Here is a 26,829-nt window from a genome sequence, read left to right as displayed (position 1 = left end):
AAATTGAGTCACTGGCCTTTCGCTACTAGGTATTTGCAGCTCTTCAATGAACCTCTTTGACGGAAACTTCGGTTATGCGCTGCAGGTTATGTGTCGCTCTTCAGTGAACTTCTCTGACGCCAACTTGAGTCACTGGCCTTTCGCTACTAGGTATTTGCAGCTCTTCAATGAACCTCTTTGACGGCAACTTCTGTTATGCGCTGCAGGGTATGTGTCGCTGTTCTGTGAACTTCTCTATCGCCATCTTGAGTCACTGGCCTTTCGCTACTAGGTATTTGCAGCTCTTCAATGAACCTCTTTGACGGAAACTTCGGTTATGCGCTGCAGGTTATGTGTCGCTCTTCAGTGAACTTCTCTGACGCCAAATTGAGTCACTGGCCTTTCGCTACTAGGTATTTGCAGCTCTTCAATGAACCTCTTTGACGGAAACTTCGGTTATGCGCTGCAAGTTATGTGTCGCTCTTCAGTGAACTTCTCTGACGCCAACTTGAGTCACTGGCCTTTCGCTACTAGGTAATTGCAGCTCTTCAATGAACCTCTTTGACGGAAACTTCGGTTATGCGCTGCAGGTTATGTGTCGCTCTTCAGTGAACTTCTCTGACGCCAAATTGAGTCACTGGCCTTTCGCTACTAGGTATTTGCAGCTCTTCAATGAACCGCTTTGACGGAAACTTCGGTTATATGTGTTTAAAACATACAAATCGTTAGCGCCAAGGTAAACGGCGGGGACAACAGGAGATCCGCACAACGTAAATTCTTTTTCAGCAAAGTTTATTGAAAAGCCATTTACGCAGCATAACAGTTAAACGTGCTTGAACATTGAAGCAGGAGAATCATCAAAAGATTTGTGAACAACAAAGCGAATGACGAACGGCAGGAAATATTCAGAGCAGCGCCATCTAGTTCGGCATTTTCGCCGCATACGCTTCAATCCTCCAGATGATGAACAACTGTAAGGAGATAATAAGATACAATTAGCTGCAACGTCAATCTAACAGCCGTTTGCGCTAACTAACCAGCTATTATAAATGTTTTCCAAGTACTTTCTACCGGTAGCAGAGCTGCATCACGGGCTAGTTGGCTAGAAAAGCTGCTTAAGGTGCCGGAAAGGACTGGTGAGGGACAGCACAAGACAGAGCAAGCCGATACGAAAAAAAAAATTTGGCAGCACCCATCTGTTGATGGGTACTGCCGCTGTCTGTTGACGGTAATGCGTTCAGCATTCAATCAATCTATTGATATAGTGAACAAATTATTACCACCGTCGAAACAAATTATGTATCAGGCGTGTACAGCAGCGAGACTCCTCTCTCGCGCTTCACTACGAACCCTCGTCGCCATCAAGCGCGGCCGTCGCAAGGCCCTGCGTGGACTTCGAAATGCATGACGCACTGGTGCAGGCGAATATTGAGAAATGCGTTAACGCGGTTTGGCATGCGATTTTCATCGCACAGGAAGTGCGATTTCGGTCACATGCGACGAAAATCGCAGTCGCAGTGCCGACAGCGCAATTTCCGACTGCGACAACCGGTTCGTCGCAGCATTGCAACGTCGTAGTTATCGTTGCCATTTTCCGTCGAAATTGCGCCGAGAGCTATTTCGCGGTTTGTTTTGGGAAATGGCGCCGGTCGCTCAACGCAACGTTTATAGATACATTTTTGTTTATAAATGTTGGCTCAACAAGCCTCGAACACTACAACTAATTGAGTACCGACACGCGAACAAGGCAGATAAAACTCGTAGGTCAGATTCGGTTCTGTGATTTCTATGCGTTTGTTGACACGCTACGTTGGTAGTCGCTCGACGCTTTTTTACGTTGGCTTCAGGTTCTCATAGCACGTGCTTTTGCGTGCTTTTCCGTCATTCACACGCGCTGCGAATTGGTAAATAGTACAAAGTGTCCCTCACGGGAAGACATGGATTTCGGATGTCGTCCCAATTTTCTGGCTGTACAAGCATTTAACTTGGCACTACCATATTAACACTGTATTAGCATCAGCTAACCGAGCATTCGGTCTTCTCAAGCGTAACCTCAAGCATGTCCCATCCCACCTAAAAAAGCTAGCTTACATAACACTCATCCGCCCAAAGATTGAATATGCTTCTGCAATATGGGATCCTGATCAAACATATATCAACAACATTGAATCCTTGCAAAACCGTGCTGCTCGCTTCATCTACTCCGATTACTCCCGCTTCACGAGTGTCACAGCATTAAAGCAACGAGCCGAGTTGGAACCACTATCACGTCGACGTCACTTTGCTCGGCTAACCCTATTTCATAAACTGTACTATCATCGCACCCTTCATAATGACTTCTTTTCTTCACCTCCCGTTGTCTTCCCGCCACGTGACCATGATAACAAAGTAGCACACATAACTTGCCGCTCATCTCTTTACGCTAAATCATTTATACCACGCACAATCATTGAATGGAATAACCTATAGTCGGATACAACTTTAGAAGACAGCGGCATTTGCCCCTCAAAGGCGGCTTCACACGAGCTGGCACCAATAGGCGCGCACTTCAGGTGACGTCATGAGCCGGACGGCCGGTGTCCCCGCCACGGTCCCCGCCGACGGAGAACATGCCTAACATGGCCGCCCTCGCTTCGAACTCGGCCGAATCGCCTCAGCTCTGTGCGTCTCCCTTCGTCACAGTGAATTCGAATAGTTTGTGGTGGTCTGTCATGCCGCAAATATTATTGTGAGCTTACGATGCACAATTTGTGCCGCGTGCGTTTGTTCTGAGCCGTGAGCCGGCGAAGAAAGATTGCAGCGAACACCGGTGACGCTGCGCTTCGTGTGGAAACAGGATCCCGCGGCGACATACCGCTCCAAACAAACATCGTACGTGTTTGTTCCGTGGTATTTTGTTTTGCTCCTAAGTGAAGTTACGACGAGGAGAGTTCGCCAAAGTCTGGTACCTACTGTGAGCGGCGGGTGTGTTTGTGTACTGTGCCCCTGCGTTTCTCGTCGGACGTGGTGAAGTGATGGAGCAAAACCATTATCAGGATAAATGAGAAAAGCGTGCGCGGATGAAACCAACCTGCGAGTTTCTCAACAGAAAAGATTTGTGAAAGCAACTTGCACCCCAAAGATTCGTTGCTGCCAGCTCAGCGTGAAAACGACCGATCGTTGGCAGCAGTGTGATAAGATAGCCGAGCGTCTAGCAGCGTCGTTCGAGTGTTGTGTAGCACCGTCGATTGATTGCTTTCCAACAATGCTAACAATCAGTGACTAACACGCGCTGCTTGAGCGAATGTCATTGGATTGTTAACGATCAGGCGTTTGGAAGCAGTGTTTGTTTCCTTAATGTCAGCCTGAATGCTAATATACAATTATGACTGATACACTGGTGCCGTTGCAAGGGAGCTTGGCATGAATTCGCGTCGCTGTGTGGCTTAGAACTCTCCGCTCACTGCACGCGCCAGCTGTAGAAAGCCTGCTGTGACACAATCGCGCATAAGCTGTGCTGTCAGCGCTCGACTTGCTTTCCCACAACACAGCTTTGCGCTTTGTCGTGATATGTCGCTACAGAAAAATTCCTATGACAGTGAAGGCAACAGAGCCAATATGTACATTAAAAAAAAGTACGACAAAGTAGTGAAATCTGCTTGTGAACTGACTCCTAATAGTTCTACTCGCACCTGCGTTAAATGTGTGTGCGTGTTTTCTTGTGTGTTTGTATATATTTGTTGTTTTGCCCTTTTTTGTATTTTAGATGTTAGTTTTCGCGTTTGTGTTCATGTGTGTGAATATGTGAGTTCTTCCGTGCGTGTATGTATTTATTCCTATTTTTATCCTTTTATTTTTGCATTTGACCTTGTAAGCATGCTGCAGCCATGACTTTCTTTACAATTCCATTAACTCGTCTCATTCAAAGCACCAAGTCCAGTGAATAGCAGGGCTGGTCTCTTTGATGTCATTAAAGCCATTCTCTCGTGTCTACCTTGCCTCCTCAGTCTGTCACCTTGCTTTGTTTTCTCCTACTATTCTGACATTGCTTCTTGTGCTGTTGCCGCAACGTGATTAGCCAACTTGCACCAAAGAAAGTTCTATCAGCTGTGACAACAGAAACATTGACAGATACAAAATGTTAAAAGCATCACATGGCTTGCACAGTTACTTTGTCTCTTACCCCTGTTAATGTGTTTATGCATCAGTGCCTACGGTAGCTTGCCAGAAGTGCACATGAAAAGGTGCCATATTGTGAAAGAGCACCTTGCTATGTTGTTGCATTCAGTCTTAATAAACGGATGGTTTTGCTGCCCATCACATGTGGTCGTACACATATATAACATTGTGCAGTGGGGTATCATTTCCTGTCTTGACGCTTTCATCATTACAAATGCAGTTTTCTAGTGAATGGAGTCCAGCAAAGCAGTGCTGTGAGAGCTTTTGCAACTTTCACCATTTATTACTTCCCCAATATCACTGTCTGAATCTGTCCGTCACTTTGCCTACGGCTTGTAATGAACAAAGTGACTCACTAAAACACGTTCAACTTTGCTGAGCATTTTTCCGGTACGTAAATATGACAAAAAGATGCTAGCAAAGTTAATCACGTTAATAATTGTGCTTGCATTCGCATTACTTGCTCGAGTCAGATTAATAAATTGAAAATTGGCTATGACAACACTTCAATTTTCAGTGCAGACTGCTAACGGAGCCATAAAGCGTGCTCCGACTACTGCTCTTTCACTATGGGGCGCGTCAAACTCGACAGTGGGTGCCTGAATGAGCATTTTGGGCCTCACTAAGCTAATGATGTCTTATATTTGTTCTCTTAATTGCATTACTTGTGTGAGCCAGATAACAAAATAAACAATGCAACCACATGAATGTGCTTTGGCATTCAAGCTGCTGACTGTGGCTGTCAGTTTCGTGTTGTCTGCTGCTATTTCACCACCACTCGCTATTACATGACTGCGAATTCAAGTGCAGACTGCTAACAGAACCATAAAATGTGCTCTGACTGCTGCTATTTCACTATGGGGTGCGTCAAACTCGACGGTGTCTGCCCGAATGAGCTTTTGAGCCTGCCAACGATATTCAGGGTTAACAATAGTGTTTCAATTCAAATATGCCAGCATTTAAATGTGTTTCTATGCCACTTCTTAAATCGAGCACAATGCCTGCAGGACGTTGCTTATCAGAATTGAGCTTCTATTATAAGGAATATGCCATAAATGGAACTGCTTATTTATTTGAGAGCTCACGGAATGGATGGTTGGTTGTTGCGAATCCACCAGCAAAATTTTTGTAGCCCTAATAAGGGCTGTTTTTTTTGTTAATAAGAAGACTTTATGCTTCGTCGAGTGGCTCAATTCCAGACAGCTCGCAGTCGGAGTCGCTTTCTTCAGTGTCATCTTCACCCAGCTGGATGATGATGGGTTGAATGTGCTCACTCCCAGACATGTCAAGTCTGAACTTTGCCTCCAAGTCCATCACATGCTGAATGCTCTTCCTCCAGTCTTCCGCCGTTACCTGCTTGATTTTCTCGCTCAAGATGACGTCGATCGTGGACAGCTTGAAGTCTCTGTTGTCCGCAGCGATGCCATTTTGGACTTTGGCCCACACAAGCTCAATGGGATTAAATTCGCAGTGGTACGGCGGGAGCCTGAGTACAATGCAACCGGCCCTTACAGCTGTGTTGTCTACAATGTAGCTCAGAAAGCGTGACTTTACAGATGCAACCAGCTCAAGCAGCTGCTTCTTTATCATCCTTTCACCGTAGGTGATGTTCTTGCTTGTGAGCCACTCCTTTATCTTTTCCTTCTTCCAGGCCGTCGTCGGCAATTTCTCTTCTCGCCGGCTATGGTAAGGTACATTGTCTAAAAAAATGACGCTACCAGCTGGCAACTTCTACACAACGTCCTTGAACCAGCCCTCAAAGCGATTGCCGTCCATTTCTTCGTGGTAGTCGCCTGTCTTTTGGCCTCTGAATACATCCAAGCAGCCATCGACGAAACCATCCTCGCTGCCGGTGTGCGTCACGATCAGGCGCTGACCTTTCCCGGAAGGTTGTTTTAGACCCGTCGTCAGGCCATTTGCACCACGGCGTCTGTCCACACGATCGACCGAGTGTGTCCCGCCGTCACCCTTGTCTCGTCCAGGTAGAAGATCTTTCGGCCTTCCGCCCGGTAGCGCTCCACGTCACGGAGGTAGCGATTCCGCCAATCGGTAATGTCATCCCGGTCGATAAGCAGCGAGTTGCAGCTTCTCTTTTCGTGCTTGAAGCCGATCTCGGCAAGCAGGCGACGCACAGTACACCGCCTTAGTGATGGGAGTTCCATACGCTCCGAGAACTCTGTAGTTATCTTCTCGACCGTCGGTATCTCGTTGCGGCGAAAGAAATCATGCACACATGACCTCAGCGCGCAAACCGTGCAGCTGTCAAACTTCCCGCTGCGTCTTCTCCGCATTGCGCGGGCGCTTTCGCGAGGGCGTCGTCAGTTTGCCACCCGAAAAATGCGAAGCTTTACCTTCCTCCCTCACCCTGAACACAGTCCTTTCGCTGACACCGAGCATGTCGGCGACAAACTTGCTCGTGTCCTCCACGCTGCGTTCAGGCTGCCTGTTACGCCAAAACGTGTAGCAGTGGAAGATCATGTTGCGTGAATCGCTGTTCAGGATGTGGCCGCTCTTGTTCTTGCCGAGACTCCTTGGTGGTGTGGTCATCGAGGCGACACAAGGCTCGTTCGGCAACAAAGGATTGCGTTCCGATGTCACCTCGCTGGGCTCCATGGCCGAAAACTGGCACGGAAAGCCGCGCGCGATCGTGCCCGAACTTACGAGATCGCAGGTTCGCAACCGCGAAAAAAAAGAAAAAATATATTAATTAAAAATAGGCCCAACACATTAAAAAAAAAGGTTGTGCAAACACACAAAAAGTATATATGAATTTTATGCTATGAAGCCAGCGACTGCTACGCCCTATGCCGTCGATTTTGCTCCGTAGCAGACGACGCACAGCGTTGTAGAAGGCACGGAGTTATTTTTCTCTCGCGATCCGGCATGTGCGGTAGCATTTCCATCATGATAGTTTTACCAAACCACCGTCAAGATACACAAATCTTAATTATAGCGACAAATACGCGTTTTAGAAGCAGTCACAATTGTTTGAGCGGGACTATTTCTTTAGTCGCGGAGGAATTGGCTGCTGTGCTTCGGTCAACTGGGCGGGGCCTCCCCCTGTCTTCTAAAGTTGTACCCGACTATAGCGTCATACACAGCGACTGAATCTAATTTATCATCTTTTCAGGCTTTCTTACGTGAAAAGTTTACTTAGACTGATAGCAATATTTTCGTTATGTACGCTGCAATACATTTAGCATCAGTGTGAATATAATGCTGCATCAACCACTGTTACTATGTTTATATGTTTTCTAATCACAAAATGTCAACGCTTTCAAATTTGTGTTATACATAATGTTCCTGCTATAATGATGTAATAATACCAGCTTTTATATATGTTCCACAGTTGTTTTCTTTTTTTCCCGCTTCTTTTTCGAATGTACCCGCCCCCCTATGTAATGCCCTCGTAAGAGGGCCCTTAGGGGTTTTTTTTTTGAATAAAAATAAATACTTGCAATATACGAGAACGCCACAGTTGTAGCGCGGTATGCTTTTACGGTATTCAGGATCGCCAGTCACCCTCTAGAGTCTGTAAAGGAGTACGTCTATCTAGGTCAATTACTCACAGGGGGCCCTGATCACGAGAAAGAAATTTGCAGAAGAATAAAATTACGATGGAGTGCATACGGCAGGCATTGCCAAATCCTGACTGGGAGATTACCAATGTCGTTGAAAAGAAAAGTGTACAATGATTGCATTCTACCGGTGCTAATATATGGGGCAGAAACTTGGAGGTTAACAAAGGAGCTCGAGAACAAGTTAAGGACCGCACAAAGAGCGATGGAACGAAAAATCTTAGGAGTAACGTTAAGAGACAGGAAGAGAACAAACGCGAATAGCCGATATTCTAGTTGACATTAAGCGGAAAAAATGGAACTGGGCAGGCCATGTAATGCGTTGGATGGATAACCGGTGGACCATTAGGGTTACAGAATGGATAGCAAGAGAAGGGAAGCGCAGTCGAGGACGGCAGAAAACCAGGTGGGACGATGAAGTTAGGAAATTTGCAGGCGCAAGTTGCAATACGCTAGCGCAAGACAGGGGTAATTGGAGATCGCAGGGAGGAGCCTTCGTCCTGTAGTGGACTTCGTCCTTCGTCCTGTAGGCTGATGATGATGATGATGATGTTTTTATGGAGGGAACAATTTAAAGAATGTGCAACTACGGACAAGTGATAAGGTCAAATGGTGCCGCTGGTTTTCCCCAATTAATTACCTGATTTCAAGGTTACTTCCGCTGCGAGATGCGGCAGCTTATCAAGCTCGCAAAGTGAACGTGCACACTATATATCGTAGTGAATGTTCTACAATAGCATATTAACGCTTTGACTGAGAATAAACGGCATCCTCAATTTGTTTTCCAAGCAATATTGAAACCGTTTTATCTCACGTTTCTGATCTATCATTTTTATCCTGCACAAAAACCAATAAACCTTCAATGTCTTACAGGCTTCGTATCCTGACTGCACCTGCATTAACCTTCACATTCAAAGGTAATTGCATATTGCGCTTGCTTCAGTGCATCGGATTTGCTTTGTTTGTGCTGGTCGTAACATAACACAGTATTCTAAAAAACAACTTCGCCATAAGCATCCTTGCCTTCCCTTGCTTCCCCGTATCTACTTCCTGCAAAACAAAGGCAACAATGTGAAAAGCACGCAAACACCTTGTTTTTATAAGCAGTAGATAACACATTAAAAAGAAGATTAAAATTGTGCCGTGAAGTCAGCTGGTTGCATCCCTTCATTTGAATGATAGCATCTTTTCAAGTGTGGGTAGTTCTTGCATGTCCACAGCTCATAAAGTGTGCCGACGCATCACCAGGAATAGGCCGTGCCCAACAAGACGGAGGCAATGTTGCTAATGAGTTTGCAATTAGATCTATTACTGCATAAACTAGTATTACCATATCCCATCATTACTCAGCCGAGCTTGCTCTCACTCATATTAACAAAGGTTCTACTCAACCGAGCTTGCTCTGACCCATATTCACCAAAATTATACTCAGCTGAGCTTGCTCTGACAAATATTCATCAAAATTCCACTCAGTCGAACTTGCTCCGAGTCATATTCACCAAAATTATACTTAGCCAAGCATGCTCCAAGTCATATTCACCAAAATTCTACTTAGCCAAGCTTGCTTCGAGTAATATTCACCAAAATTCTACACAGCCCAGCTTGCTCTGACCCATATTCACCAAAATTATACTCAGCCGAGCTTGCTCTTGCTCATATTGACTAAGATTCTACTAAACCGAGCTTGCCCTGACTCATATTTACCAAAATTATACTCAACTGAGCTTGATCTGACTCATATTCATCAAAATTCTACTCAGCCGAGCTTGCTCCAATTAATGTTCACCAAACTTCTACTTAGCCGAGCTTGGTCTGACTCATATTCATCAAAATTCTACTCAGCTGAGCTTTCTCAGAGTCATATTCACCAAAATTCTAATTAGCCGAGCTTGCTCTAACTTGCTATGACTCATATTCACCAAAACCATACACAGGTGAGCTCGTGCTGAGTCATATTCACCAAAATTCTACTTAGCCGAGCTTGCTCTGACTCATATTCAACAAAATTCTACAGCGCCGAGCTTTCTCTTTCTCAAATTCATCAAAATTCTACTCAGCTGAGCTTGCCCTGATTACGACGTGGCAATATTCACCAAAAGTTTACTCAACCGAGCTTGCTTTCTAATATTCACCAAAATTCTACTCAGTCAGGCTCACACGAACTTGGACCTCATGGTTAGGTCCAAGTCTTAGTGAGCCGACGTTTGAGGCAGTTCGCCGAGCTATGTATACATTACATGAACTGTGCGGTGTATAATAAAACATTTCATATGAGTACCTCTTGCATCGGATGAAATAAAGACAACTGTACACATTGCAGTTTTATAGAATTGAATTGACTGTTGCGTGAAAGCTTTGCCTCGTGACGATTCCAGCAAGTGCATTGGATCTGCATCATATTTTTTTCCAACGAGGCTGGCTATCCTGGCCATTACTGGGTGGCCACATTTTGTACATTTTAACACGAAGTTGAATAAATGTCTGTGGTGCAACATATCAAAAAATTGAAAAAGCTTGCGCTCAGACGCGCAAGGCTTAAGAACAGCGGAGCGATGATTGAGTAGTTCTTGTAGTTTTTGGTAGGTTTTGCTGGCGTTTTGGTAGGTTTTGCTAAGTTGTGCTATGTGTTGCTAGGTATTGCAAGCTTTTGGGAAGTTTTTTTTTTCATTTCTTTGTAGGTTTTGCTAGGTTTAGCTAAGTTTTGCAAGGTATTGCTATGTTTAGCTAAGTTTTTCTAGGTTATGCCAAGCTTTTTCTAGGCTAGGCTAAGTTTCAATAGGCTTAGGCAAAGTGTCGCTGGGCATTGGCGAAGTTTCACCAGGCTTAGGCTCGCCTATCTCGTGTTCCGTTCGGTTCCCCACATTTTACGCAGCACCCATCTATTTTCACGACTTATACTGTTTTGCGTTATGCTCTTTTTTCGGCTGTGCTAAGGTTACTAGAAGAACTAGATGATCATTGCTCCACTGTTCTTAAGCTTTCTTAAGTTCTTCAGCTCTCTGTGCTGGATCAGCTCGACGCCGGCGATTGTATTCTTGTTTGGCCAAGCGGCTTGATTCCCGGAAAGCGGCCTCTTCCTCGGGAGTGCGGTTCTTCCTCGGTATCCCCATGGCTACTACTACCACCCGCACACTAGCAACCCCGCCTTCAGACCTGCTACACGGAACGATTATGGCAAGTGGAGCAGACGCGCTGCGCGCAGTGTCTAGGCGCGGAGTCTTGCGAAGCTATCGCACAGCTGGTATGGGATTGCTAGGCAACGCAGTGACGTCATAGCTCGGCGAGGTTTTGCAGCTCCTGGAATATATTACGGCCTGCCTAAACAGCTCCGCTGTTAAAAAAAAAAGATGCTTGCATCACTGCAAGTACCACAATCACAACATGATACAAACACCTGCACATAATAAATAAGGTGCAGACAAATGCTAAATACATGACCAGACGGAATCAGTTGAACGCCACCTATTGCAAAAAAAGATGAAAGAAAGCACAGGTCAATGCTGCAATGGGACCACGCACAATCATTCCCCTTGCCAGGTACATGGGCTATAAGAGAAACACACGTGGAACCTAGCAGTCACCTCGAGGTAGCAGCTATGAATGCTGTTGTATTCGCAGCTGTCCACTCAACCACGCAAATCTGTTCAGTCAGTACTTGTACTTGGGTGGTCTCCTCAAAAATTTGACAATGTTTGGATTCTGAGACTATAAAGGTAGTTTTATTGCGATAGCAATTATATGGACACTCCAAACCAGATTTCTGCCGTCGGCGTCGCCGTCGTCGTCGCCGTCGCCGTGAGGTTCCGTATGACGTCAACGGCGATGACATCGTCGCCGCGCTCCGGACGCTGTATGTGCGAGGGAAAGGGGGCGAGGGACGCGCGCTTTCACGGGGAGCGAACGCACGTCGGAGAGCAAACGCGCGTTCTGCGCCGATGATGATGATGATAAGTGGTTCTTGAGGGAAAGGGAAAGGTTGGCGCTATCTTCTGCAGCCCTTGAGGGAGCACGGCTCAGCGCCAGTGCGCCGGGCTCCCTGAAGGCCCGCAGAATTAAGCGTCTCTTTCCTCCTTTTCATATATAGAGAGCAAACGCAACTTTCTCCGTCGCACGAATGGCTGTGGGGGGACGGGAGGGAGGGAGAGGAGGCGATGTTTAGCTGCGGCACCAAATACGTATTTATATAAAAACTCCGCGCGCGTTCGGTGCGAACGCGGGGAAAACGCCGACAGCGTCGACAACAGTTCTGCGCGTTACTGGTGCTGCTGCATGTCCAAGTTTATACAGCTGATAAAACTACTATCCTTACTCCGTATAGCTCTAATAATTTGCTATCGCAATTGGTGCTTCGCCTTTCAGGTGAAACTGCGACAACTTTTTATTCCATTCTTGTTCATGAAGAAAGCTGATACACAAGCTCGGAGATATTGTCAGTGCCCTTCACTTTGGCTCGGGACATATGTAGTATGTTATTAACATTCAAGGAGTTTTTGAACAGCAGGAAAGGGAATCAGCTTTCCCTGTTTTCAGCATTGGCTTAATGCAGCCAATTCACGAAGGCATAATGTTTTTCTAATACAATTGGTTCGGGAATATCAAATTCGATTGTACCTTGACGCTTTTCCAGCAATTTCCTATTTCGGTCAAATAATCTAGTTTGAAATGGCCCCTATTAACATGCTCTAACATTGGTCTAATACAGGTTAAGTATGACTAGTTTAACAGATTGGGATGCTCGCTTTCATTTCCAGGAAAGGAACCATAGTACCTGCTCCAGTTGCATATGTTTTTGGTTATCTGGGGTTTTCAGCCTCTCTTTTAAGATAATGTGCTGAATCAGGCAGAAGCACACGTATGCCACTGGCGGATAGTTTCGATAGCTTCTTACTTTACGCTTGTCACTAGGAATACAAAATTTTTGCGTTATATTTTGTTATTAACCAAACAAACGTACTCCTAACAATGTATTTAATGTTTGCCGTGGGGCGACGCCGCTGCGCTCCGTATTGCAGCATACTGACTTCAGCTTCTTGATACAAGAATTCAACGGTGGGCAATGACGCTTGCCGCATATCCATGCAATCTCAGCTTTAGAAGCGGGAAGAACATGTAAATGGCTGATGCGTTATCGAGATTGCCGTTTCCTACAGAAACGCATGAAGGTGGAGCTGAATGCTTGGCTGTTTTAGATGCCACGCCATTCACTGCGACACAGGTTGTAAAAGAAACCAAACGCGACCTTGTTCTGAGTTCGGTTGTTAAATATGCGCTAACATGATGGCCAGCCAGGTACTCTGGTGAAATGAAAGCATTTTTTATGCGCAGAGACGAGCTTTCAAATGAACAGGACTGCCTGACGTGAGGTCATCGAGTCATTGTGCCCCAGAGTTTGCAACAAGATGTTCTGGCTCTGCTGCACGATGGACACCCCGGCATTACACGAATGAAGATGCGAGTTCGATTTTATCTTAGGTGGCCTTCCCTTGACAACGGCGTCGAAAATACGGTGCGTAACTGTCATATTTGCCAAGGTGTCCTCTAGCCAAACCTGCCGGCCCATTACAGCTCTGACCCTATCCTACTAGAGTTTGGCAACGCGTTCATGTTGACTACGCTACGAAAGATGGCTCCAACATGCTAGTGCTGGTCGAGGCCTACTGAAAGTGGATCGAGGTGTTTTGCATGCCTGAAACACCTAGTGCAAAAACGATGCAGTGCTTGAACGCTCTCTTCGCCGCCTATGGCTACCCCGATGCATTCACTGGTGACGGATAATGGACCGCAGTTTACCTAGGACGACTTCCAAGAGTTCCTGCGAAAATGGGGAATTAAGCATACGAGGGCGCCTCCATACTACGCCACATCCAACAGAGCTGCAGAGAAGCACGTGAGAACAACCAAGACGCGCTTCTGAAGCAAGTACTGACTGACATCGCCGCGGGGTCATAGCGTACTATGCAAGAGCGTCTCTGTCCTTTCTTGCTATCCTACCGAAACACGCCGAATTCTGTAACGGCAAACACGCCAGATGAAGTCTTCTTGAAGCGTTCGCCTCGGGTAAAGTTGTCTTTACTTATGCCAACCTTTGTGTATAATATGCTGGATCGTCATAGAAAAATGGCTGACCAACGCAATCAGCCAAGAGAGTCAGCCGAGTACATCTCAGTTGGCGACATGCAAAGTGTATGTCAATAGATTGAGAGGTGAAGACGAGATTTGGCTGGAGGCAATCATCGAACAAGTTGTGAGCCCAGGCACATATCTTGTCCAAATAGGCGACCATGTCCGATTTACCCATGTCGAGCACTTGCGACAACGATAGACTACTGCCTCTAGCTCGCCTCGCGCTCAACCGCGAGACACAGAAGCCTCTAAATACCTCAGCTGCTCTGACGATAACACCTCGAAACATCCAGCGAACAGAACAATTTCGAGTAGTGTCCTTGATGAAGACCCCTCACCGTGGGCGCAGTCGGAAGCATGGAACCACCACGGTGAAGGGTCGCCGCTAAATGTTGCGCAACGCGCAGAGGACCCTGCCGCATCGTCCGCAGTGCACAGTCATGACGAGATCTACGTAAGCGAAGGTGAGCCTGAGCCAATAATAACCAAAATGACAGTGTCAGCTAATGATCCAGGCACAGCACCACAGCTACGAAGGAACCGCACTCGAAGGCCTACCGACAGATATCAGTCAGAAGACGTCTAGCAAAAAACTCTCAGCCCTTCCACTGGGGTGGAGATGGAAGACCAGCGAAGCTGTACTATGGTGGGAATTATGCATTACTAATTATGACTATTAATATGTGATGGTGTAATTGGTTATTTGAACTATTAAAGAATGAGAAATATATATGATTCGGTGGTTTTCGTTTATTTAGTAACCACAAGGATCATGGCCTTACGTTCGCTACGGTACACCGCCACGGGGAACCAGCACGGCCCAGGGTGCGCTCGTGAAAAACGGCCGTCAGCGCCATAAGTGAGAAACGCCGCAACTTTCAGTCTCCCAAACGAACCTGGGGCCGCAGGGAACGCATTGTTTTTACGTTTTATGAAACTGTAACCTTAGTGAGTTCGGCCCCACTTTCTTTGTCGTTTCTCTCAGTGGGAATATTGAAAACACTGAAGAGGCTCCGATAATCGAGGATGAATTTTCCTATAAAAAATGCCCTAGAAGTGTCTTGCGCAGAAAGCTACACAGGAGCCTTACATGCACCACCAGCTGCAAGCGTGCACCGCCAATCGTGCTGCGGTACGGTTTCGACAGTGTCTGCTCACTGTAAAAGCTTTTGATGCAAAATAACTAGAGAAGGGCGAGGATTGCATATGGTAGATTGTTTTATAGCTTGACGATACCTGACAACGACGGTTCAGGGTTTCAGCGAAATCCAATTTACGATCGAGTGAAGAATTAAGCTACTTACGCCGTCAGAATTCAAGTAAGCCATCACCATGTTCCCTTTCTGCAGATTCCAGACGCAAATAGAAGCAGTTTCTTCGTAAGCAGAGTAACGCTGATTTCCTTTGAGCCACTTATGGTGTCCACGGCGCCGGAATTAAAGACCCGTTAACGTCAGCGACACGGCAACTCGCCGCACGCCGTTAGCAGTTCGCGGACCGCAGTCCGACGGCGGTCCTGCTAGAAAACGGTGAGCCCTGTCTCGCAGAGGATCTATCTGCTAGATCTCCCTGCGGCACAGCGGCGTGGACATTCAGCGACAGAGGAGTGGTCGCGGCTACGCTCTGGCGTCGCCGGCAGCCTCGCCGTCGCTGATCGCTCACTGCCGATATTGTCGCTAGGCGACTTCGAATCTGTAGCTGACGGCGCTTCAGAACGAAAGACCGTTGCTTCCAAGCAGCAATGTTTTGTGACCGTTGTTGCCGCTTTACCCGCTCCTCGCACTAATTTCGCACGAAGAAAAGATGGTGATTTATGCAATGCGAGCACGGCCGAGCCGCTTCCCAGTGCACTGTCGGTATAACCATCCACTGCAGCTGAACTTGACTTGTATCGGAACACTCGTTTAAATGTTTGATCATGGACATGTTTTCTTAAAAATAAAATGAACAATATACGCGCGTTACTTTACTCTAGCGGAGATGATTTTGCCTGGAATAGAAGGTGCATAACCAATGTTTGTGTAGCCGGTAGCGGCGTCACGCCGGTGCAGCGTCGATGCGCTGTGTTTCTGCAGTAAAGACGAAATGTTCCCCGTTTATGTTCACTGTGAAAGTGTATCATTAGCATTCTCATTTGCTGCCTTTTCATTTTGTCGCAAGGCACCATGCACCGCTGGAAACACAGTGGGAATTTACACGCCGGCTGGCATGAATATTACTTTTAGCGCCCACGAAAAACTGCCGGCAGTATATATGCGATCTTGCACAAAGCATATCTAGGCGTATATTTTTGTACTAGAAGCATTGCCATTTTCTCTTTCAATAGAATAAAGTGCACACGAATATTATGCCGGAGAAGCTGTGCAAATAGTTGAATACTAAACGGCGTGTGATCGCGCCTGCCTCAACCCGACGTCGCATACATTTTATGGTAAATCTTCTCAGACTGAAGAAAAATCGCCCGGTCGTAAGATTTGGTGCCGCAGCTAAACGTCGCCTCCCTAAACGTCGCATGCTCTTCCGGTGTTTTACAGCGTAAGCTGTTATGGGCTCATTCTAATAGCCGTTTTGGTTCACGGTGGTACGGTGGCTAGAAGGGGCAGGTGAGAGCAACGGTGGCGGCGGAGTGTTGCAAGCAATCATGAGAGCAGCAGCGGCGCTGCAGTCGACAGCAAGATCGCTCCCCGGGCGCGGAGGCACGGCAGTTGGTGCCGCGGGTTTCGAAACGGGCGTTTCTGTTCGCAATTAGCGCTCGCATATTTGACATAACTAGCATTAAGTTAATGCATACCGTACCTTGTTAATAGAGGAGACAATGAATGACTAGCAGATATCCTCTGATGGACTCGCCGTGATTGCTTTCCGGCTATCATGTTGGGCTCCTAAGCATGGGGACGTGGGATCGAATCCCGGCCACGGCGGTCGCATTTTGATGGGGGCGAAATGCGAAAACACACCAGTGTACTTAGAGTTTAGGGGCACGTTAAAGAACTCCAGCTGGTCCAAATTTTCCGGAGTCCCCCACTACGGCGTGCCTCATAATCAGATCGTGGCTTTGGCACGTAAAACCTCATAATTTTTATCCTCTGGTGAGTGGTCCAGTTTTAAAGGTGTATTCGCTTCAGGCACGTCACAGCCGGCACAAAGATTTTTGTTGGTCTCGGTCGTACGCGTTCCTCGTGCTTTCCCGAATCGTCGGGAGTGAACAAAAATTATTTCAGCTAATGCGAAGAATATTACGCTAATGGTGTGGGTAAAGAAAGCTGCACCGATTTCTAGGCTCGCAGTGAAGAGCTCCTTAGGTCATATTACTGCGACGCACTGCATCCTCCTGCTCGTGAAATTGGTTAATGCCAATATATGATGCTTTAGAAATCATTCCATATAGGAGTTAAGTAAACAACCCTAATTTAGTCGCCAATGCGGTGAACTAGAATCGTGGTGACCATGAAGAATACTCAAAAGAACGACAGACAGCACTTGATTAAAGTGTTCAATATACGGGGTGTCCCAACTAACATGCAACAAGATTTAAAAATACACAAATTCCCCGTAGCTGGACAGAACCAAGGCGGTGTTGTTTGCCATCGCTTGTAGATACTCAGATTATTTTTGCATTCCTCATACTTACATAATTAGTCCTAAGTAATTATTCAACTTCTTAAATATTATAATTAGATAAAAAGTATCAACGAGAAAATTGTAGAACAACTTGAAAAACTACCGATACAGCTTTCTGTTGCTCAATACGTGCTGCATAAAAGTGTTTTTCCGAGGGTGAAAGAATTAAGCCAGTGAATACACGCAAAGTGCCTCGAGCGGCCAGTCGCGCGCCAATATTGCGCGTATTCGCGGGCTTCGTTCAGGCTGGGAAAACACTTTTATGTAAAACACATTGAGCAACAGAAAGCTGTATCGGGAGTTTTTCATATTGCTCTACAATTTTCTCATTGACACTTTTAATCTAATTATAATATTTGAATAATTAGGCAGATTCAAAAAGTAATCTGAGTATCTAGAAGCGACGTCAAAGAACATTGCCTTGGTTCTGCCCAGTTACGGGGCATTTGCATATTTTTTAAAAATCTTGTTGCATGATCGTTGGGACACCCTGTATATGATTCAACTGGGGTTCGAAGTGCAGGCAGATCTTCGAAGTCCTGTCTAAGGCCTTGGCTGCACGGGGCACGGCCCGCTGCCACGCTTTAAATGCCTCATCGTCATCAGACACCGAGAAAAGGGATGTTTTTTTCTGCTTTTCTAGCAGAAAAATAGCGTGTTGTGCAGCACGGCGCAAAACGGTGCGTCTGTCGTCTCATGCAACTTGTCATTGCTTCTTACGGCATGGAAATGTGTAGAAATATTATCACCACAAGGAGCACAACTGCACAGCGTGAATGCAAACATAAATGAGCCGTGCAGCTAAAATAACCGAACAGAACCATGCAAACCGAGCGCACTCACTAGCTCTGGCAGCAGCCAAACTACAGCGGAGGCATCTTAGTGTCGACACGCGCGCCACCACTCGGCATCATGAATCACTGCAACACGCGCCGCGCTCTCCGACGGCTGCGTTGCTCCCACCTCCCCCTTCTAGCCACCGTAACGATGGTGTCCGCCGCCGCCGCCACCGCCATTGGGGACTGTAACTGCTATCGCCGGAAATGAGAAAAAATTCCCCGGTTCCCACCGGGTTCGAACCCGCGCGCGCTGCGTGGGTTCCATCCCGGCGCTTGCTATCGGGCAGCAGAAAAATGCCCTATAAATGCTCCCTAGACAGGCGCGCGGGCGCATGCGACCCGATCATCCGCCAGTGCGGTGGCGCCATCTAGGTAAGGCGCCTGCAAACGCAGCGTGCGGAAGCGCAGAAGACGATATCCGATTCACACCAGGCGTGCAATGAACGCGATTCGGATGTTAGATGTGCGCCACGTATTCTGGATACCTATTTGGCACACGTTATGGCGTCTCATCGCAAGGCACGAACCGCTACTGAAGAAGCAAATCGTTGAGCTGCGTGCGCAGCTACAACCAGGCATCATCGGGCTCAGCAGCTAAAATAACCGAACAGAACCATGCAAACCGTTTGCTGTGCAGAGAGCATTACAAGCCGCAGCTCGCCGTCGACGCTGGGCGAACAGTTGAGATCGTTTTTGTCAAAACGAGGCGAAGAGACTTTGTCGCGAAGCATCTGGTGTGCGTGGTGCCGAAACTGGAGCCACTCTTGAGCCGCTCCACCAGCTTACGCTGTGATTGTGCTGCATGTGCGGCGCAGGGCTGTGATTTTTGTAGCGTGAGCTACACTGGCCGAGGTTGAGCAGTCTCGCGTGGCTCCTGGAAAGCCGTGCTACGCATTCGCGAGGAGCAGTGAAATCACACCGCGCACAGGTTGCGCGCGAGGCGTTCGCCCGGTGTTTGCGCTGGGCGTTTGGTCGTTTGCGCTGGGCGTTTGCCAGTGTGGTATAGCCATGGAGAAGGAGAGCGAAATTGCTGCTCAGAGGCGCAGAAAAGCGGAGAAGCTTAACTCATCGGATCCCGAAGTAGTTGCCTGGCAATTAGCGGTTGAGCATAGTAAGAAGGAACAGAAGAAGGCTAAACGTGCCGCGGAGACACCGGAGCAAAGGGAGGAACGTCTAGCAAAGCGGCGTCGCCAGGAGGCTGAGCGACGTGCCCGACCATCTCAGCAGCAGCAACACCAAGACGCTGTTGATGACGTCAAGGCTAGCCGAGTGACTGACTATACGGTGAAACTTAGCGAAAGTGCAAGTGCGAGTCAGACCTTCAAACGGTCTTCGTAAACAATCCGTTTGGATATGTGTGCGACGTGTGTGAAAGACTGTGGCACATGAAAGACTCGACGCCGGTAAGTAGTGCCATGCGTGAAACGTCGAGTTTAGCGGCGCCGCCTGAGTGGGGTGAAACCGTGGCACGGGTTCGTACAACGTGCAAGAACTTTCTCGTTAAGCAGTAGATTCCACTACTTAGCGTTACGAATGGGTATCGTTACCCGCCCATGCCACCAGGTCTACCGGTTCTGAACGATGTGGCCAACTTAGCTCACGCTACGTATATCCTGGCATAGCCGAGCTAAGCCACTGCTATTTTTTTTTTCTACACGCGGCAACGACCATCGGAGACTGAGCCCTTAACAGCTTCGCTGTAAACGTCCAAGTGGATTAACAAACCTTTATTTGTGTTAAGCAGGGAAGAGTGTTCTGTCCCACTAAAGCGCCGTTCGCGTCGCTGTGGCGTCGGAGCATTGCTAGCACGAGCTCTATAAAAGCGCTTTCGATGCGAATAAAGAACCATTCTTACTGGCACCACACACCTGTTTGGTGGTGGTGGTGAAAAACATTTATTTGCTGTATTTACAAGTATGGGCTCCTCTGTCTCTGCGGCGTTCGACACGAACGCCTTCTCGGACGCGTCCGTATGGGCGGCGCCCGAACCGTACGCTGGCTCAGACGGTGTCTAGGCCGCGATAGAACACTAACAATGAGCAAAGAACTTCTGTGGCGCAGGGTTAAACTGTAGCTGATGGTACCACTGGTTATTCGGAGACGGTGGTGTTGGCAGCGTTTATGGGCACACTGAGGCGCCAGCACATGTGCACTCAGTGCACTATTTTACTTCAGAAAAGGTAATTCATTCAATTGTTGTAGACCCATAGGTGTCAGGGAACTGGGGGTAACTTCTCATATGGATTGTAGCCATGGAAACTAGAAATATTTTATTGTCAAAATTACCTAGACTATGAGTCTGAGCGTTTACTTACTTTGTAGGATACTTCGATAAGTAGCACCAGGAAAACAAGGGTCACTACAATCTGAAAAATACAAAACGGATTTGTTTTCTTATACAAACTCAGCCTTCGAGTCTCATAATAATTTTTATTCATCCGTTGAATATTACGTTCCCTATTATTGAATATTACGTTCCAAATAATTTTGAAGTGGCGTCAATGCCATCGCCCTGGGAATCGCCCAGATTCAGCGAAATTAACTCACAGCGACACAAGGTGGCGGTGCGATAAGTGATGTGTAAGATGCTGTGGTTTCTGCGTAAAGCTTTCACTGTAAAAGTTAACCATAAAAATTCATACTGAAATACATAACGCGATGGCAGCGCAAAGCTCTTGGTGATCAAAACGATTCGCGGGGGCGTTGAGGCCAATCACTTGGTACCTGTGGTTCACAGTTTGCCTTCGGTGAGTATATTTATTGAAATATTTGAAGTACTCTCAAGCTTAACCTCATTACAAATAGGAGTAGGTTTACGCACGTGTTAATACCATGTTGAATAGGGCACTAGGAAAAGATAACTAATTGACGACCGGCAATAATTTGCCATCAAACCACTAGGTTAGTGAAAAGAGCCAGCAGCGGGGATCACGCACGCTTGTCGCAAAGAACGTTTTGTGCTGCCGCTCGCTTTACCACTTCAACCGTGAAGGACCTGGAAAGCTCTGATGAAATGACTTACGTCACTAAGTACCATGAAAGACAGCGCCCATGATGTTACCAGCCATCTTGGTTCACCCTTAGGCCCTGGCAACGGCCGCATATGACCTACAACACACGACTCGCCAGTCGCGTACGCGTCGGTCGCGCGGCCACCGGCAAGCTTGGGCTCGATTTCATGAGGAACAATATATAAGTGGGAAAATGTCGGGCTTCAAGAAGCACTGATGCGCGGGCCGCTCATTGTTTTCTGACAGTATGGTGGCCGTGACGGCGACTGCGAAAATGCTCCTCTAGTGTAAGAATAACTGTTGTCGCATTGTGAAAGTTTAACCTACCGCCAGAGCAAGCAGTTGGACAAGAAGGTCGTCCTGCAATGAAAAAAAAAGGATATATGGATCTCAAGAATTAGCTACACCAATAATATGTGTAAAAGAAATCCGCTATCATCTTTGGATAACACTGACTAATGAACGCAGCAATAATAACATGCACTAAACTAATTGCACAGTCAGCTTCGACTCACTGCCCGGTGGAATCACGCCTTGCCCTCTTTACTCTAACCATTTTATTCACTCCGACCATAAACACGAGTAATTTCTTTAAAAAAAGAAATTATTCTTGCTCTCCACCAACCCTTTTCATCTCTTTCAGTTTTGAAACGTTAGAGTGTGCAAAAATAATTTTATTGCGTAATATTCATAATAGCTTAATAGTCATAGTCGTGAGCTTGACTAAGGCTTCTTAGGTGTAGCTAGAGCGACTCCTGAGGACTCATGACATGACTATCAAGACATGCATGTCATGTAGGTCATGAAAGAGCCGCCTACGTCTTCTTGCTCTCATGGTCGTTTCGTTAACTTGGTAGGCTACCCGCCCTCTGCTTCGCATAACATCGATAACCACAGGGCGTGGGACCTGCCGGCTATTATTGGATTGTTATCGTATAGCAGGGAAAAAGGGGAACTTTCACCGGCTGCTATGGCCAAGTAGTGACGTCCGTCGAGCAACCGCGCGTCAATCGCATCATCAGACACCATCGTTTTACTTTCAGAGTTCATGGCACAAGCCAGTTAGACATTATCGTTAAGATCTTACAATTCTTCACCCTTCTCAATGTCGTTTTCTTTGACGGGTTCGTCGCTTTCGGGAATATGTATAAGCTTATCCCAGTCAATCTTTACCTGTTGAAGAGCTACAATGGCGTCTGCACCAGAAACTCGAGTCAGGCGTGAATCTTGCTTTTAGTAACCAATCCAGACTTGTACACTGGCTTGGTTAGAAGACGGCGTTTCAGCTGAACCTCGATGGCCGCGTCGTCAGGGACGCTGCGGGGGAGGCATTGCACAGTCTTTTGCACATCGATGGGCACGTTGATGATTTGGCCGCGTATGCCGTATAGCCTAGCTCCATGCTTTAGACGACGAATGTCCATGAATGGTATACGACGCGAGACCATCCGTTCTTCCACCTCGTTTAGACATGGCGGAGACCATGAGACGATGGCTGGGCGGAGCTGGGTAAAGGATTGCTTGGCGATCGCACTGACGGAGCGGGTCTGCTGGAACGCGGTGTCGGCATTGCAACGCGGTGGAACGCGGTGTCGGCATTGGAACACGATGTAGGTGTTGCAAGCTGTGCTATGCAACGTGCTGTGACGTCATCGCTGGCGCGGAGGTGGAGGAGCGTTGCCGGAGTTAGGAGAAGCGAGGCGCAGCTGTAGCAGGTGGTTCCTAGGCAATGCGCAGTGACGTCTTCGCTAGGCAAGTTTTTGCGAACGCTACGCGGGTAAACCAAAGCCTTAAACAGCTCCACTGTTTCAAAAAATTCAGATCTTACGTACCTTGGGAATCGATGTCTCGCGAAGCATTTTGGAGATAGTTGACCACCGGCATCGTTAGGGGCTCTGCAAACCGTTTCCAGATAAATCAACGTCTTTGTGGGAAGAGCAGTTATATATCCGACGACGGCAAAAAGACGATGACGATGGGGACGACGACCGTATGCCGGCGCCCATATGCCCATTTATAATCCGGCCATTCGACGCGAGCTCACGACAAGCTGATTGTTTTCTTATTCCTAGGTACTGGATGGGCACAAGGCAGAGAAACACGGATGGTGACGTCACCAGCTACTAAGAGAACGCATTTACGTAGAATCTCCTCAGCGAGGTACCTGAAAGATGCGTAAGCATTTTGTATACTAGCGACGTGGTGCTGCTGGTAATCGTAGCCCTGCTCAGTGGCTGCTGTCATCAGGGCGCCACTACGGTAAATGCGACAGCGCAGCGGCGACACGCACTGCTGCGGAAGGCGGCGCAACGTGAACTGATGAGGGAAGCAAACTACTTCATGTGGCGGCGCCAGGTGCGCTGATGACATTCCGATCCGAAGCCACGGCTGCTTCGCAGTTATGGCTTTCAACGGTGTGTTGAGTGTCTGCCTAAATGCATACGTCACGTGGTCACAGAGACGCGCTCTGGTCACTGCTCACGCCTTCGTCGTCTTCTTCCGCTGCTGGCTCCGATGACGTTGATCATGGCAGCCTTCCCCTACTGTCCCTCGTACTACTCGTGCCACTGCTCGCGCGTTCGTCGTCGCCTTCTTCTACAGCTGGCTTGAAAGCGATCGTCTTACACGGAGGATGGATGGGCGCTCGGACAGTTTTCTCGTTGGGGAACCACAGAAATGCTTACGCATTTAAAGTTCGGCACCTTGCAGGCAATCGAGGGCTTCGTGTATGTGAAGAAGAAGATAAACGTTTTTGCGAGTAAAATTGTTCAGGCACTGGTAGTGTACACAGAATCTAATAGAGCGACAATTCTTTTTAACCAGTACAACGGGAGAGGATCAGGGGCAGCATTAAGGCGCGATGACTCGGCGGTGAAGCATATCGTCAACTTGCTCCGCAATTACATGATGCTGCGCAAGTATCGCATGGTAGAGGCGCTGTCGCAAAGGAGCGTGAGTTCCGCTGTCAATCTTGTGAACAACCGCATTAGTTTGGCCTAGTGACGCTTCCGGGAAGTTAAATGAAGTGCGGAACTCGTGCAGAAGGGCAAGAAGCCGCATACATTCAGCCGGAGCGAGGTCGCTGTCGACGGAACGGTGAAATGAATCCGAGAGCATGGCGTCGAACGCAACGTGAGGTGTGAAAGCATTCATCTGATGTTTTGTCTCAGGCTCGAAGGGATCAAGGGGCATGATAACACCTGCGTCTATACGTTCAACGTAGCCAAGCATTTCAGTATGGTACAGAGTCAGATCGCCTGAGTTGGGGTTGCAAACAAGTATTGGGGGATTATTCTGATGAAGCGCGAGGATGGAAATTGGATGTGACGTATTGTGGCGGCGACAAAATATGTCATTTGTAGTGAACAGAGCGGTGGCGCTGATAAGCCGGCACAGGAAACGGGCCCAATGGCGGCACTATGAGGTGGCACGAGAGTATCGGTGGTGACGACAAGCATTCTATCACAGCAACGGTAACATGGGCGGAAGGCGTCTTGACAAAAAACAGAGAGCTCTACCTGAGCACGAGGGTAGTCGATAACGGCGTGATTATGTGACGAAATATCCCGCTGAAGCAACTGACAACGGGATAACGGAGTCAGCACAGGAAAGTCAACGCTATAGATTACATCTTGAATGAGCGTCCTGGCATCACATGCTGCAACCGGTTGAATATGCTGTGTGCTCGCAGTATCGAAAGAAAACCCAGAAGCTGGCAACGTCACTTTACGAATGGAGCGGCAAATCGTATGGCTCATTACAGAAATACCGGCACCAGCGTCCACGTGCAGAGTTCGTACACCTTCAAGAAACACTTCAATAACATTGGCGGGGGCTAAGCGAGAACTTATACAGGTGGACGGTGGCGCAGCGCATGCCTCAGAAGCTTCAGCAGTCAGTTTGAAGCCTCGAAAGCAATGGACCGACGACACAATCGTGACATAGAACGGCGGCGTGGGGAAGGTGAGCGACGAGAAGCGAAAGGTTGGACATCGGAAGTGGGCTGGTTATCACGGGCATGTGCTTCAGGTTCTTGTTCTGGCTGCGTGCCATATGGATGTCGGAAGGAGTATCAAGATATCTCGGTGTACTCGTGGTCGCCGCGAAGCGCCGGCGACGGAAGAGCGAATTTAGGCCTGGAATTATTCAAGGTCTATTCATGCAGTGCGCCAAGGCTTTGCGTACTGCGGCTGTGCCTCGAAAAGTGGTGTCACTGGCGGTTGAATTAGTGGGTGAGAGGACGTGGCTTTATTGCGGCATTGGCATACGTCAGAAGCGTAGGGACAGGAGTCGGCAGAGAGGAGGACGGCACCACATATGATAGCGATGCATTGACAGGAGTCGGCTGGCAGCAGACGGCAAAGCCTGGGCGACCTGCTCCTGTATCACCTGTCGGATGGTCGGAGTCCAATTGTGCGTAGGTGGTTGCGTGGCTAGAAAAAAACGAAAGTTGTCGAGCAATGCCTTTACGCACAAGTTCTTTGATCTGTGATAGGAGCAAAATGTGGTTGCCAACGATGGTCAACTCAGCGAGGGAATCGTCTGTTGACGTCTACCGCCGAACTGAGACGCGTTGCTTGTGTAATTCGTCGAAGCTCTGGCACAACGTCACTGGTTCAGACACGGTGCGAGGGTCCTTAGCCAGCAACATCTGAAAGGCATCACCGTCTAAGCTTCAAATGATCTGCTTGATCCTGTCTTTCTCAATGATGGAAATATTCACGCGCTTGCACAAATGAATCACGTATTCGACATAGTTCGTGAAGTTCTCGCCCTACTGGTGCTTACGCCCGCGTAGACGCTGTTCAGCGCGAAGCTTGCGCACTGCGGCGCGACCGAACACTTCCGCGAAGCTCGTCTTGAGAGTTGTTCAAGTGGCGAAGTCCTACAAATGGTTACGAAACTAAAGTTTTGCGACGTCTGTCAGGTAGAACAGGGCGTTGCGTAGTTTCGCAGCATCGTCCTGCTTGTTGTGCGTGCTTACCCTTTCAAACGACTGTTATCGTTGAGTGGCGCTGCCGAACCTATCATCATCAGCAGTTGGTGTGGTACGCGCGTGTACTCTGCATCGGGTGCGCGTTAAAGAACCCACTTAGTCAAACTTATATCCGGAGTGGCCACTACAGCGTGCCTCTAATTATCTCGTGGTTTCAGCACGTAAAAGCCCAAAATTATTTTTTTCGACAGCAACCGTTGAGTGATTTGAGGTAGGCATGGTGCAAGTGAGAGGGAGTCGAATGACTTTGTTGAGAAGAGGATGCCTACTGGTTTCTTTGAAGTGGTCCGCTGATAAAATTGTGTTCTGTTTTTTACAAGGAATGTTCGTTAAGAAGCGCTTCCTTCACAAGGTGTCAACCACGTAATTTCGCCAGACGAGCGGTAGCGGTGCCCCTTCTCTCCTTTCGGGGCTGAAATCTAGAAGTTTCAGCCATGTAAATGTCTAACCGAGAAGCCCGCGTGCGTCTTACAGGATCTCGTTCAGTCCAGAAATGGAGTAAAAGTGTTTTTCAAATTCGGATG

General features: G+C 47.7%; 1 long non-coding RNA gene across 1 annotated transcript in view; it reads right to left on the bottom strand.

Annotated features, from left to right (window-relative positions):
• Window positions 1–811: 811 nt before the first annotated feature.
• Window positions 812–26,829, bottom strand: part of LOC125945452 (uncharacterized) — a 38,708-nt gene continuing 12,690 nt past the window's right edge. Inside the window, exons 3-5 of the long non-coding RNA XR_007466898.1 lie at window positions 21,637–21,669; window positions 20,614–20,664; window positions 812–950 (exon numbers count right to left, since the gene is read on the bottom strand). This is a non-coding gene — a long non-coding RNA (uncharacterized LOC125945452). The remainder of the gene's footprint in view (window positions 951–20,613; window positions 20,665–21,636; window positions 21,670–26,829) is intronic.

The sequence above is a fragment of the Dermacentor silvarum genome, chromosome 5 (genome assembly GCF_013339745.2).
Source record: "Dermacentor silvarum isolate Dsil-2018 chromosome 5, BIME_Dsil_1.4, whole genome shotgun sequence".
Taxonomy (NCBI): domain Eukaryota; kingdom Metazoa; phylum Arthropoda; class Arachnida; order Ixodida; family Ixodidae; genus Dermacentor; species Dermacentor silvarum.
Note: the sequence above shows the minus strand (reverse complement) of the source record. Positions and strands in the feature narration are given on the sequence as shown.